The sequence below is a fragment of the Danio rerio genome, chromosome 2 (assembly GCF_052040795.2).
Source record: "Danio rerio strain M-AB ecotype USA chromosome 2, GRCz13ab, whole genome shotgun sequence".
Lineage (NCBI taxonomy): Eukaryota > Metazoa > Chordata > Actinopteri > Cypriniformes > Danionidae > Danio > Danio rerio.
The window spans coordinates 61329222-61342897 of NC_141022.1; the positions used below are offsets into that span (position 1 = coordinate 61329222).

The following is a 13676-nucleotide window of genomic DNA, read 5'->3' on the forward strand; positions in this document are numbered from 1 at the left end:
TTAAGAGTAAAGAGAGAGGAAGAAAAAAAAAATCACATAGAAGCAGAGCTTCTTTAGTTCCCAAATCTCAATCGCAAAACATCCATTAACTGTCTCAAAAAAACAACTACTCTCGAAGAGCTTGAACAATTGACTTACAAATGGATGTTACATAACCCCTAGAATTATGGCTTACATCTTGTCTTGACATAGTGTAGAGTAGTCTATTTACTGGTCTGATGACACGTCCAAAACGTGATGTCGCTCGGGTAAATACACGGGGAAAGTCATCCTGGACTTGTCTTAGACTACCATTTTTAAATGCATGGCTGACTGGGTAGTGGAACGGAACCAGCAGGTTGCTCAGGACGAACAAGAGGAACATCACTCATTGTATTCACCACATCAAGACTGGCTGTTGTGCTAGCAGGACAAGACATTTCACTGTGTAGGTCAGCCCGATCAGAGTTATCCTCAGGTAACTGAGAGACCCATTCCAGAGTTCTACCAACACCTGTTACACTAGAACAGATCGTTCCAGTGTCCTCAACAATGGACAGATCATCTCTGATAGACACTGAGTCAGCTGGAATAGGGATAACACTATCAAACTCACCAACAGCAGTAGTGCCTATATCAGCATCAGAACTCACATTGATGGACTCATCCAAACAGTTACCACTAGGGACACCATCTACAGTCTCATTCTGATCTAAGCACAAGTCAGCATCGTGTAAAGGGGAATTCTCAGCTGACGAGAAAACATCTGCTCCTGGATCACTTGAAGGGGACAAGGATCCAGAATCATCTGTCAGTGGAAGAAAGTTGACTAGTAATAACAAATTACGGTGAACTACTTTCTCCTGGCCGGTGGTAGTATTACGAATTCTGTATGTGTTTGTATCAGGAAATTTTTCAATCACGATGTAGATTGCAGTCTCCCAACGATCTGAAATTTTTTTCTTTCCCCTCTCAGCACGATTCGCCAACAGTACACGATCAGAAATGCTAATATCAGACCCTTTTGTCTTCCTATTATACAGCACAGCATGACGATGTTGCTCCTTAGAAGCATGTTTCTGAGCTATTTTCATAGCCTCAGAAAGATCCTTCGTAAGTGAAGACACATACTTGGAAAAATCAGTAGTTGTTGAGTCACTCAAGACACTTTGAAACATTAGATCTATAGGCAGACGGGGCACCCTCCCAAACATGAGGTAGAAAGGTGCAAACCCGGTAGTCTCATGCACCGTACAGTTGTACATGAAAGTGAGAGACTGTAACCGCCTCGGCCAATCAGACTTCTCTCCAGGAGGCAATGCACGAATCATATTACCAAGCGTCCTGTTAAATCGTTCGACAGCACCATTCCCCATTGGGTGGTATGGGGTTGTACGGGATTTCCTAACACCTGACACTCTGAGAAGTTCACTGATAAGATTGCTCTCAAAGTTAGCTCCTTGATCGGAGTGAATTCTCTCAGGAAAGCCATAGATGCTGAAGAATTTGTCCCATAAAACCTTGGCTACCTCCTTAGCTGACTGATTTCTACACAAGAAGGCCTGAGCCAGTCTAGTAAAATGGTCGGTCACAACAAGAACATCAACAGATTTGTTTTGTGAGTTTTCTGCTGACCAAAAGTCAATGCAGACAATCTGTAGAGGTCTGCTTGACTGTATGTTAACTAGAGGAGCTCTATCACTGGGTTCGGCGGTCTTGCTGACGACACAACGCTGGCACTGACGTACATATTCACGCACATCTCTGTCGAGAGACAACCAGAAAAAACGTTGCCTCACTAGACTGAGGGTTCTGAACTGACCTTGATGGCCTGCATGATCATGTGTTCCTTTCATTACCTCAACCTTAAGTGATTCGGGGACTACAAACTGGAAACGCCTTGTCTTCAAAAAGCTATCCTTCGACACCCTGTAAAGCACTCCATCGACCATCTTAAATTTTTCCCAATGTTTCAAATACCTTACAACTTGAAAAGGTTCATGCGCTCTCTCTCTTCTCGAAGGCCTACGGCATCTCTCTAAGTACTCCACAACGCGAGATAAAATGCTATCGCTGCGTTGTTCATCACGAAGCTCACTCACTGAGTACGCAGGAAGACAACCATAGTCATTATCAACCACCTGAGGCACACAGTGTAAATTTGATATTGCACGTACTTGTGCTCCAGTCTCCCAGTCATTATGGGACCGAAACACTGCTGAAACCTCATCACTTGAAAAAGTCATGCCATTGTGGAAAACAGAATCTGGCCGAGGAAATTGATCATCACTATTTGTTGACTGTCTAAACGCATTTTGAACAGAAACATCAGACATCTCAGTCATATTGTTCCTGAGACAATCAAAAGATTCATGCAACAACCTGTGTCCTACATGCACAAACGGTTCGCGGCTCAAAGCATCGGCAACTAGATTCCGAGAACCAGGGATGTACTTAATATCGAAATCATAGCTGGCTAACTTTGCTACCCATCGCTGCTCGCAACAATCCAATTTTGGCTTAGTCATAATATGGGTCAGCGGATTATTATCAGTGCAGACGGTGAACTTGTTACCTTTTAGCCAGTGGCTAAACTTGTCGCACACTGCCCATTTTAACGCCAAAAATTCCAACCTGTGAGCAGGATAATTTCTTTGTGACCGAGAAAGCGATTTACTGGCGAATGCAATTGGCCTAGCCATTGTATCTCCCTCTTGCACTTGAGACAAAACAGCTCCGAGGCCATCCAATGAGGCATCAGTAGATAGAATAAAGGGCTGATCGAATTTTGGGTGAGCCAAAACTACGCTGTTGATCAAAGATGACTTAAGCCCCTCAAAAGATCTAACTTGATCCTCTGTCCAATGTTCAGGACGTAACTTACAGCTCTGCAGAGATCTTTTCCGCCTCCATCCACCCTTAGAGTTCTTCATCTGGCCTGAGAGTAGATCAAAGAGAGGTCTAGCAATGGATGAATACTTGGGTATAAAATGTTGGTAGTAGTTAATTAAGCCAAGAAATGACCGGACGCGTTTCTGACTTGGAGTCACACCATCCTTCTCCATCAAATCAGCATAAGTCATTCTGGCAATACTGTCAACTTTACATGGATCAGTAGAGATGCCTGTTTCGTCAACTATATGCCCGAGAAATTTCACTGATCGTCTGAGAAAGCAACATTTCTTTGGTGAAAGCTTTAAGTTGTGTTTACTCAACCTACTAAATACCATCTCGAGACGCTCCAAAGCGATCTTCTCATTAGGGGCAAAAACAAGTAGATCGTCGAGATAGCAAAGTAAGCTTAAGAAGTTCTGATCACCAAAGATTGCAGTCATCATTCTCATAAAACTACCCGGACTGTTACACAACCCCTGTGGAAGGCGGTTATATTCATACAACCCCACCGGTGTAGTAAATGCGGAGTATTTTCTGTCATCATCATGCAAGGGCATATTGTAAAACCCAGATGTAAGATCTAAGGTGCTGAACAGGCAATTGCCACCAAGTGCCGCCAAGCAATCAGCTTGATGGGGAAGCGGGTACGCATCCTTAAACGTTCTTCTATTTAGCCACCGGAAATCGGTGCAAATGCGCAAGTCCCCGTTCTTTTTCCAAACCAGCACTAGTGGAGAAGCAAATTCACTAGTCGATTTACGAATTATTTCTCTTTCTTCCATCTCGTCTAGGACTTTGCGGAGAACCTGATACTGGCTCGGAGGTATTCTTCGGTAAGGTAGGCGAAATGGTTTGGTATCAGTGACATGAATTCTGTGTACAAATCCCTCAGCCTTACCACAATCAAGGTGATGCCGAGAGAAAATATTCTCGTACTGTAAAATAAGTTCTCGAAGCTTATTCTTACAGTCTTCAGAAGCCTCACATGAGTTAATATCTAATGCACCCAGACCAGCATGTTCCAACTGTTTAACCAAATCCTCCCGTCGATCTAGGCAAGTTCTGGAGTCAACCCTTTGAGTACAGTTAAACAGTGGATCATCATTACAGGTGGGTACAAGATTCTCCAAATCCTCAAGTGCCACGCATGCAAACACATCGGCAATTTTTGCGTTGCGTCTCAACAAAACTTGCTGATGAGACAAATTAATCAGCTTCAGCGGCACCCAACCATCACCCCACAACGGTGTAACAAGCCTAGCCACTAACACGTGCCTAGGGGCCGATCTAGAAGTAGTAGGCTCAGTTATCACAGTACTACCGGGTGAAATGACACAAGACTTATTCAACTTACCCCAAACCAAGTATTCACGCCCAGGTTCCAAACACACTGCTGACGTACATCTGACTGTACCAATCTTGTCTGGGATTTCCTCACCCTTCCAGCGTTCCATCCCAGCCAACATGGAAAGGAACCTTTCTGATTCCTGATCATCATTCAGACATGGATGAGACAAGGCATTCCAGTATGCAGGACAACGTTTAGACTCACGGAGCACATGTTTAATCACATTTGTCCCAATTATTAGCTCGTCTAGTTGGCCTTGAACAACTAGCGTAGGCACAATGATCTTGCAGCCATAAACTTCCATCTCAATATCATAAGCAGATTTAGGCTTCACTCGAGTGCCACCACACCCTATCAGGACTGCATCAAAATTGGATCTATTCTCTTTTGTCAACACACCAGCATCGAGGAGTTTGGCCTCTGCTTTTTCACTCATCGTACAGGCCATTGACCCACTATCAAGCATTCCGCCAAGCGTCAACTTGCCTTCCACGATGACTGGTGTGTAAAACAAACTAGAACTACTGCCAATTATGTTTGTGTTCTGTACAATTACATTTTCTGTCAACTCACCAAAATCTACACTCACCGCATCTGCAGCTTCAGCACTGGCAACATTCTCATGGGAGTCATCATCTAGACCCGCACATCCCCCCACCATATACGGGTCTATAAGTTTCCCCCACTCTGGTTGCGCCGAGCTGACACCCTGCGTGGACATACATTCTGTGAGTGACCTGGTGAAAAACAAGAGAAGCAAAGCCTATCTCTAAAGCAATGAGTTTTGGTGGTGTGCGTGTTAGCCTTACAAACATCACATTGTACACTACCTTGCCTATAAACTACATTTTGAGGGCTCGGGACTCTAGAATTTTGTGCCACCTTTTCTAGTACTTGTTCAAGCATACTCATCATCCGACTGAAGATCTCACTATCAGGCTTCTGCACGTTTTGTTTCGTGTAGGTGACTGGTTCAATACACTGAGCCTCAGACAAGCTACTCGGAACAGCTGGAGGAACATTAGACAGGTCTGTTTGAATGTTAGACTGACAATAATCAGTAGACTTTGGTGGGTCAGTGCAATGTATAGAAGCGACAGTGTATCGAGGACGAGGATTAAGATTGCTCAGGGGAGTTCTTTTTTCTCTTTGATAGTCATCCAACCTTCGTTGAATGTCCCTCGCATTCCACTCATCAATCGGTTTGCATTTAAAAAGACACAACAATTCAGGGTCGGGGCAATGTTTCACAAACATGCGCGTAACTTCCATGCTAATGTTATCCATAAATCTGCCCTGTCTGCGCAATCCTTCTTCAGCCAAATCCGCTGATTTGTTAAGCCTGATCCAGTAATCGACTGGATTTTCTCTTGGTTCTGGGTACGTCGAATAAAAATCAGCTAAGGGCAGACAAGAAGCTGCATCACTGAAATATCTCTGCAGAATTGAATAGATAATGTCAGGGTTGCGTACGGCATCCAGAGAAGTATCACTCCTTAATCCAATTTTCACAATGTCCCTAGCTTTGCAAATCAGCCTTGACATTATCTCATCAGCTTGGTCAGATATTGGACACTTTTGTTTGATTAACTGTGATTTTGTCAAATCAATCCAGTCACGGACAGAATATTTATCCGAACCATCACCTTTAAACATTACTGGTTCTCTTTCTGCTTTTACGTGCACAGTGACTTGAGGCACATCTTGTCTGACACTGTCGACATCCGGGTCTTTGCTGTTATGCAAGGCGCAATTGGAATTAACAACCCCAGTCTCAGCAAGCCGTGCCATGATCGAATCGCCTATTTGAGCCCCAAGTCGGCCCATCATGTCTGTTATTTGCTGCAAAGTTTGGTCAGTATTATCAGCTTTTGGAGTTGAAACAAAAGGACCATGCCCCGGAAAATGTCCCACTGTTTGGTTTCTTAATCTGTGCCCACGACCAACACCCATAGTGTTATCGCGCACTGTTTGTACATGCTCAGTACCAGGGAATGACTCATTACGCAAAGTAACATCATTGTATACCCCAGTAAGCAAAGCGCCCCTCCCTCTGGGAACAAATGGGCTTGTTGCATCAAAATCAGAAGGAAATTTTTCGGCCATAATTGAATGTAAGGAATAATAATAACACAATTATATATATATATATAAAGAAAAAAATAGTGTTCTGAGTCCAAAGTACAATTTTACCCTAAATTCAAGGATGTAGATAGCCTGAAAGAAAAGAAAAAAATGAAAAAGTGAAAAATATATATATATGTAACCAAATGACCAACCAGTCAACAGTCAGTTTTGGAAATAGTGATGAAAACACAGCATTCTCCAAAGTTCAGCAATCATGCGACGATCTTCAGGGTTCAGCAAACATGCGAAGATCTTCAGAGTTCATCAATCACGCAACAGTCTTCAAAGATCAGCAATCACACAGCGATCCTCAAATTTCAGCAACCACGCGGCGATCTGCGTTGTGCGGATCCTCGCGATGCCACAGGTCACGGCACCAGTGTAACGCTTCTCTTCCTGATGACGCAAATCACTCAGGCGGACACAGAGAACTGCGTTCTGCGTTGTTTATTCTGTAACAGAAATATACATCCTCTGGCAACAGTATGCATTTAAACATGCATCGCCATTCTGCATTCAGCAACCATTTTCTGCTGTGTTGCCACATAAAGTCATTTTAACAAAACATTATTTATTTACAAAAGTTCAACATACCTGTAACAGAAATATACATCCTCTGGCAACAGTATGCATTTAAACATGCATCTAAAAAAACCAAACAAATAGTAAGAAATCACCCCTGCACATATTAATGTCATCATTCCAGCTACACATAGCATGAGCAAATTAAACCACACAAAGTTTGTCACACACGGCAATCACTCGACAGATTTGATCTAAAACATCACTTAATGTTCATATTGGGCTTGCATGTGTTATTAATATGTGTTAAAATACAAAATTTGTCACATTTAGCTGGAGCACATTTTACCTACCGCCATTCTGCATTCAGCAACCATTTTCTGCTGTAGGCGGGGCTTTGCAGGTGAAAGGTGAAAGAAACAATTACACACTGTTGCCACAAGAGGTCTCTCAACAACCAGAAAATAAACAGAATAACCCATTTTGGTGAAAGACAATTAAACATTATTTTAACCCTGTTACACAGACATTGGCTTGTACCGCAAAGAGACCTCTATCTCACTCATGGCTTGTCCTCTCAAGTGGTGGAAAGACAATGCACAACGTTACCCACTGCTGTCAACCTTGGCTAAATCATATCTCTCTGTCCCAGAAACCTCAGTCCCAAATGAGAGGGGTTTTAATAATTTAAATAATTTAATAATTTTCCTTAAAAAACCCACCTCTATCTAAGTGAGTGAGTGATTACATGTTGAATGTGATGAGTTTTCAACAATACTAAATTGAAACTTTATTTTTTATATGGTTTAATAGTTTTTTGTTATTAAAATTGAAAAATTGAAGTTCCTGTTTGGAAACTTACAGATAGACGGCTAATTTGTATGTCATTGATATGTTCAGTGCTAAGGTAAATAAACACTTTTGGCACTTTTTTCGAGTCTTTTCATTAGTTTTGTTTTTCCTGTAATTTATTCAATAAATACCGAACCGTGCCATTCACACCGAGATATTATCGTACCGTGAAACTCTAAAACCGTTACATCCCTAGTGTTCAGTGCTGCTGGACGCACCATCCTGAGCGCAGGACTGTGCTAAAGCCATCTATAGTGGATTCAATAATGTTCCTCCACAAAAACACGTAGACTAATCTTGGTGAGTAAAGGGTTTTTAAAGTATAAATAAATATTAATTAAACTATAAAATCATAATGTAGTCAGAGTATACAGGCTAATGTTGGCATTATTATTCAGCTTCACCGTCGCCTTAAGGCCAGATTGTGCAGAGAAGTGGCAAAACAAACCCACAGAGCCTTTATCTTAATTTTGTTATTTGCCAAATACCCGTCATCATTTATATTTTATTTTAATTTAATTTGTTAAGAAAGACTTCTTTTCATTGGTGTGTTGGCCAATTTGTGTATGGACATAGGCCTATTTAGAGTGCTGACATGTTACGATGTTACAGAGGACTTATTTTGTTTCTTTGTTCCAACTTCCAAGTGGCCTATAACCTACGTTTGTTACGAATAAATTATGTTAAAACATATAAATTACTCATTCTTGAAAAAAGGCAAAAGAGCTGTGTGCATGTGCACATTTAAAGAGCCCATATTATACATGAAATAGGGTCATATCTTGGTTGTAAGGGTCTCCAGCAACAGTCTAATATGCATGCAGGGTCAAAAAACACTTTCATGGTCTCATAATCTGCATTTATTTTTACCTAATTATCCCAGCGACTCCCGTATGAATCGTCCAGTGATTAATTTGTTCCCAAACCCCTCCCTAGCGCGAAAGCTAATCTGCACTGATTGGACCGATGACAGTCTGCTGCGATTGGTCGACACTGACTGCTTTCAGCCAGAGACAGAGTGAAATGCCCAGCAGCTAATCAACAAAATAGAAGTAGTCACAGAGCATACACGCTCGATAGTGTAAGGCGTGGAGTTTAACTGCTAGTGGATGAATGTAAACACAGACGATGGACTTGAAAATACAGACGACTAACTATTTTATTGAGCAAAAACTCCCAAGAACTGGCAAGGAGATCTCCTAGCTTGTCACATTCTGCTCTTTTCACAGACACACACACACACAACCTCTAGTTTGGAAAAAGTCAGGAAAGTGGGTGTGTCCACTTTCCAGCTCTGTCCAGCTCTGTTTAGGTGGGAGTGTCCGGGGAGGAAAAAGGGAAGATTTTGCATAAAAATGGGAGTTTCAATTTGGGCATGCGCTGATTTTCACAGTCATGTGATGCATTTCGATTAGCGCAAGAAAGTAATCAAATCGTTTGTTGCAACATCAAAGTCCATCCCTGCAAAGGCGAAACAAATGATGACAGAGAAGTTAAAAAAAGCAAATGTTGACTGCGGTCAGGCCAGACGCCAGTTCAATAAGAACGGTCATTCTAGCCACCAGTGTATTTCGGTGGTGTCTCCTACACTGCGTATTACGGTAGAGCACTAAACAGCAATGTACAGCAAGCTGACAGGGAAGATGACACACACACACACACACATATTGCCCTCGTCCTTGCGCACGCGTCCACACACACACACACACACACACAGAGACATAACCCTCCTCCAGACGACATCGCGCGCACGCACGCACACACACACACACATTACTCTCCTCCACGGGAACAAAAGCAGCACGCGTCGCGTTTTTAAAGTGGCTTTGCACGCAATATGTAATGTAATGTAATGATAACAAATCACAACTAAATACATTTGCAAGCTAGAGTACACGAGGCAACAACTTTAATCGCAAGTACTTACACTTGAGACATGGAGGAAGACATGTCCTGACATGTCCAGTCTTTACTGAACCTTCCTTTAACAAACAAAGTATTCTTTGTAGCATGTAGTTTCCAGAAGTTTCCAACTGCTTGGTTATAATGCCGAGGTTTCATCTTTGGGTAGAGACTCGATAATATCCATCTGCAGTGTGACTTCAATCGACCGGCATGTTTGTGTGTGTGTGTGGGTTTCTGTGTCAGAGGGCGGGGCCGCAGGTCTCAAATCTCCCGGGTTTGCGCGTGCACGTGAATAACTTGGTTTCGTTCGTACGTCATGGCGAAACACCTAATGACTCGGTATCAAGGCGACTCGTTTGAAGCACTATGAGTCGACTCTTTTATAGATGAATCAACCGTTTTAAACACTGTACACTTACAGATTTAAGCCTTAGCTGGATACTTCACTTCACTTAGAGCTGTGTTATGTAGGGTCCAGCCAGTCGGTCCAATGACGGTGTCCACTGGTGGATGAAGGTTCACTGCATGTTCGGTCTTTCCAGTGCACAATGTTGATCTATATTAAACTTGACTCATATCTGACTCCAATTTTAGTATGAGGTGGTTTAGAATATTAATATGTTTATCCTCGTTTTATCTGACTCCAATTATAAAACATTGAGAAGATTATTTTGTTTCCTTTCATATTAGTTTAGATTATGATTGAATATTCTTTTGATTTGTTACTATACCTTATTCTCATTTATTCAGATTCCTATAGCATCCCGAGTCTTGCACCGGCCGGGTATACAATCTCCTAATACAAGCTTGTCAGTCTATGTCATTAAACAGAGGCGATTAACCACTCTCCTAAAACGGCAGAACCCTACATTACTCAATTTAGGAGATTTTTACGTGGTCCCCATAGATCTGTTATCTACTTAATCAAGACAAAGTATTTTAATAATAATCGCACAGGATTATAAGTTTGTAGATGAAGGCCTAAATATCCACATTTAGATTAGTTTCAACAATATTTTGTTGTTCTAAATAGAAAACCCATTGTTGGCCTTTTACAGTCTAACCGTACGTTCACACCGAAAGTGGCGAGAGCGTCAAAGTAGCCGGAAGTCATTCATTTTCAATGAGAGCCGGCGGCGATAGGCGGCGATAAGCGGCGAGGAGAGTTGAAATGAAGTCAACTTTATGGTAATGAGCTATGACGCGGTTCGGCGGCAAGCAATCAGAATGAAGACGTCCATCGCTTGATAGCAGTTCAGAGAACACAGACCTGTGAACTTTGGTTCCGACCACAGTTGTTCCCAAGGGTTTGATTATTGCGGTCGCCGGATTTCCAATTATTTAAAATTGTTTCCTACAGGAACATGCATTAAATAAGTTACTGGCGAGTTACTGATGTTCGTTAATGTTATATAAATTTATCTTAAAAAAGCGGGAATCTCACGCGATGTGACAGTACAAAACAGTACTGCTGCTTCAGGATATTTCAGACATATGGACACATATTGGATAAATAGAGCAAAGCCACACGCAACTTGATCTTCCATTGTTATATGAATTTGATAAGAAGTGCGCAACATTTTCACGCTAGAAACATGTTTTATGCAGGAATGTAACTGATATGCTGCAACGGCTCCTTTAAATATGAGATCAATGTAGCGAGTTTTGACGCTCTCGCCGCAGGAGCTGAAGGCAGAGAGCGTTGTCGCCAGGGCGGCCAGAGCGACTTTGGACGCTCTCGCCGCTTTCGGTGTGAACGTACGGTCAGTATACCTGAATTAATGCCAGTGTGTTAGTCGGATCTCTAACAACATTGTATAGCGTGCCACGCTGCTCCGTCTAACATGTTTTAGTCCGTTACTAACCTGTACAGGGGCTTGTAGTGCTATGGACAACAATATTTACCAGTGATAATAACACGAGGACTGTTTGAATAATTCAAATCATAACAATTTATTAGTCAGGTAAATGTATTCTGCCAAATTCAATCAGTCAATTCATAAACGATCAATATAAGACATCAAATTATCAAAGACAAATCCAAGATGAAAAGATGCATTCCTGACTTCAAAATATACATAACATGGAGCGTAAGCTGATCTGGGTAAGCAGAATCGCGCCGAGCATTTCTTAAACCTTACCTCAAGTAATCCAAGAATCCCCTCAAGGAAAGGGGTGTGTGAATAACAATAGGCATTTGCTTTTAGTGCTGCCTGTGGAAAAGTCACACCCTTCACAGTGGTTCAAAAGATGCCTGAAGTTATATATTTATTGTTTTGATTATGTCTGTTTCTGAGGGAATGAGATCATTGTACCAGTCGCACTGAGACATTTCAAATGATATCAAACATGATAGATAAAGTCACTTTGGTTAATCTAGAACATTCAAACATTGAAATGACCATATGTGTGAGTTGGGGTGGTTGAAGTCGAGTTTCAGCAGACTCAGATGTAAATGTAGCAGGAGCTGGTTTTTCCCGCATTCCCACCTGCTGGGTTGTGGAGTCAATTGGCTCTGTTTTCAGCTCATGTTTGAATTGTCAAAGACATCAAAAATATTTGTAATATATCAATTCTTACAGTTACACACTATATGGAGGGGCATTTTCAAAAACCCATAATATGGGCTCTTTAAATAATGTCGGGCTTTAAACAGGTTCAGACTTTATAAAGCTGTCAATCAAAATGTACCTGTGAGGCTCGGGCTGAATTCTTACAGGCTCGGACGCTATCGGGTCTAATTTTTATGGCTCGATTACAGCTTTATCCTGCTCTCCCCTACCCATCAAAAGTGTACAGAGTACAGATCAGCATCCCATAATACAATTCACAACCACCGCAAATAAACCCAAAACATGGAAAAATATGGAAACTGTTCATTAACAGTTATTTTTACAGTGTGTGTTCATCCATAAATCTCTCATATTCACATCCTTCCCATCATTCATTCATTCATCCATCGATTCTGGCCAGCAGTAAAACATCCCACGCTTCCCTCTCTAGCTCAATATCTGACTCATTTCTGCTTCTCTTCCTGCTCAGCATCAAACACACACCGTTCAGCTCCAGTCAGACACATTTAACAGCACACATCATCATTCTCGCATTCACTCTGCATTCGCATTGACGTCATGCATCTGCAATCATAAACGCTCCCTGACAAACAATCCCATCCATGAATATTCATGAGCTGATGCATATTTGATGTGCATTATGAATGTTGGCTGGATTTATTAGTCTGCAGGATTCCCAGCAAACTCCCATAACTCACTGAGTGTTCAGCAATCTCAGCGCATGCTCAACATGTGTGCTGGATTTCACAAGGGGGCGGAGTCTTAGTGCTAAACAGATTCCATTGGCTGGAAGTAATTGATGTCATCAGTTTTTAAAGTAATCGAATGCTTTCATTATAGATCTGTGCTTTCTTAAAGTGACAGTGCTCTTATTTAATGTAATCAAAGCACAGATCAGAATGTACGATATTCATGTGCTTCTCCTCACTAAATAATAATAATAATCACTTTAATCAATATTTAAATTATACAGTGAAGAAAAGGTTCATGAGAATTGATTACTTGATTTAATTTTTGTATATTAGGCCATTCATTTGATCAATTAATTAATAATACCATTAGTTTTATTATAATAATACCATATTTCTGTTTCAACTTTATTTATTTTCATTTAAACTGCTCTGAATTATGAATGTTAGCTGGCTTTAATAGTCTGCAGGATTTCCAGCAAACTTCTGTTACTCAATGAATATTCATTACCTCATTTATCTCAGCGTTTGCTCAGTCTGCTAAAGATGTTTGCTGAATTTTAAGAGGGGGCGGAGTCTTAGTGATGCACAGATTCCATTGGCTGGAAACAAGCAGTGTGATGTCATCAGAGTGGATGACATAAAAGTCAAGACTCAGTTCATTCTGCAGCACTTTATATCATACAGATTATTTTTAATCAAAGATTGTTTTTAGCTGCACAGAAATAAATAGGAAAGTAACAGCACTGATGTGTGTTATAAATAAATGTGTTAATAATTTAGCCA

The 13676-nt window shown here is 41.3% G+C and overlaps 1 protein-coding gene across 2 annotated transcripts in view; it reads left to right on the top strand.

Annotated features, from left to right (window-relative positions):
• LOC100534673 (protein unc-13 homolog A) overlaps window positions 1-13676 on the top strand; it is a 185727-nt gene that overhangs the window by 134378 nt on the left and 37673 nt on the right. The gene's annotated exons all lie outside the window — the stretch shown is intronic.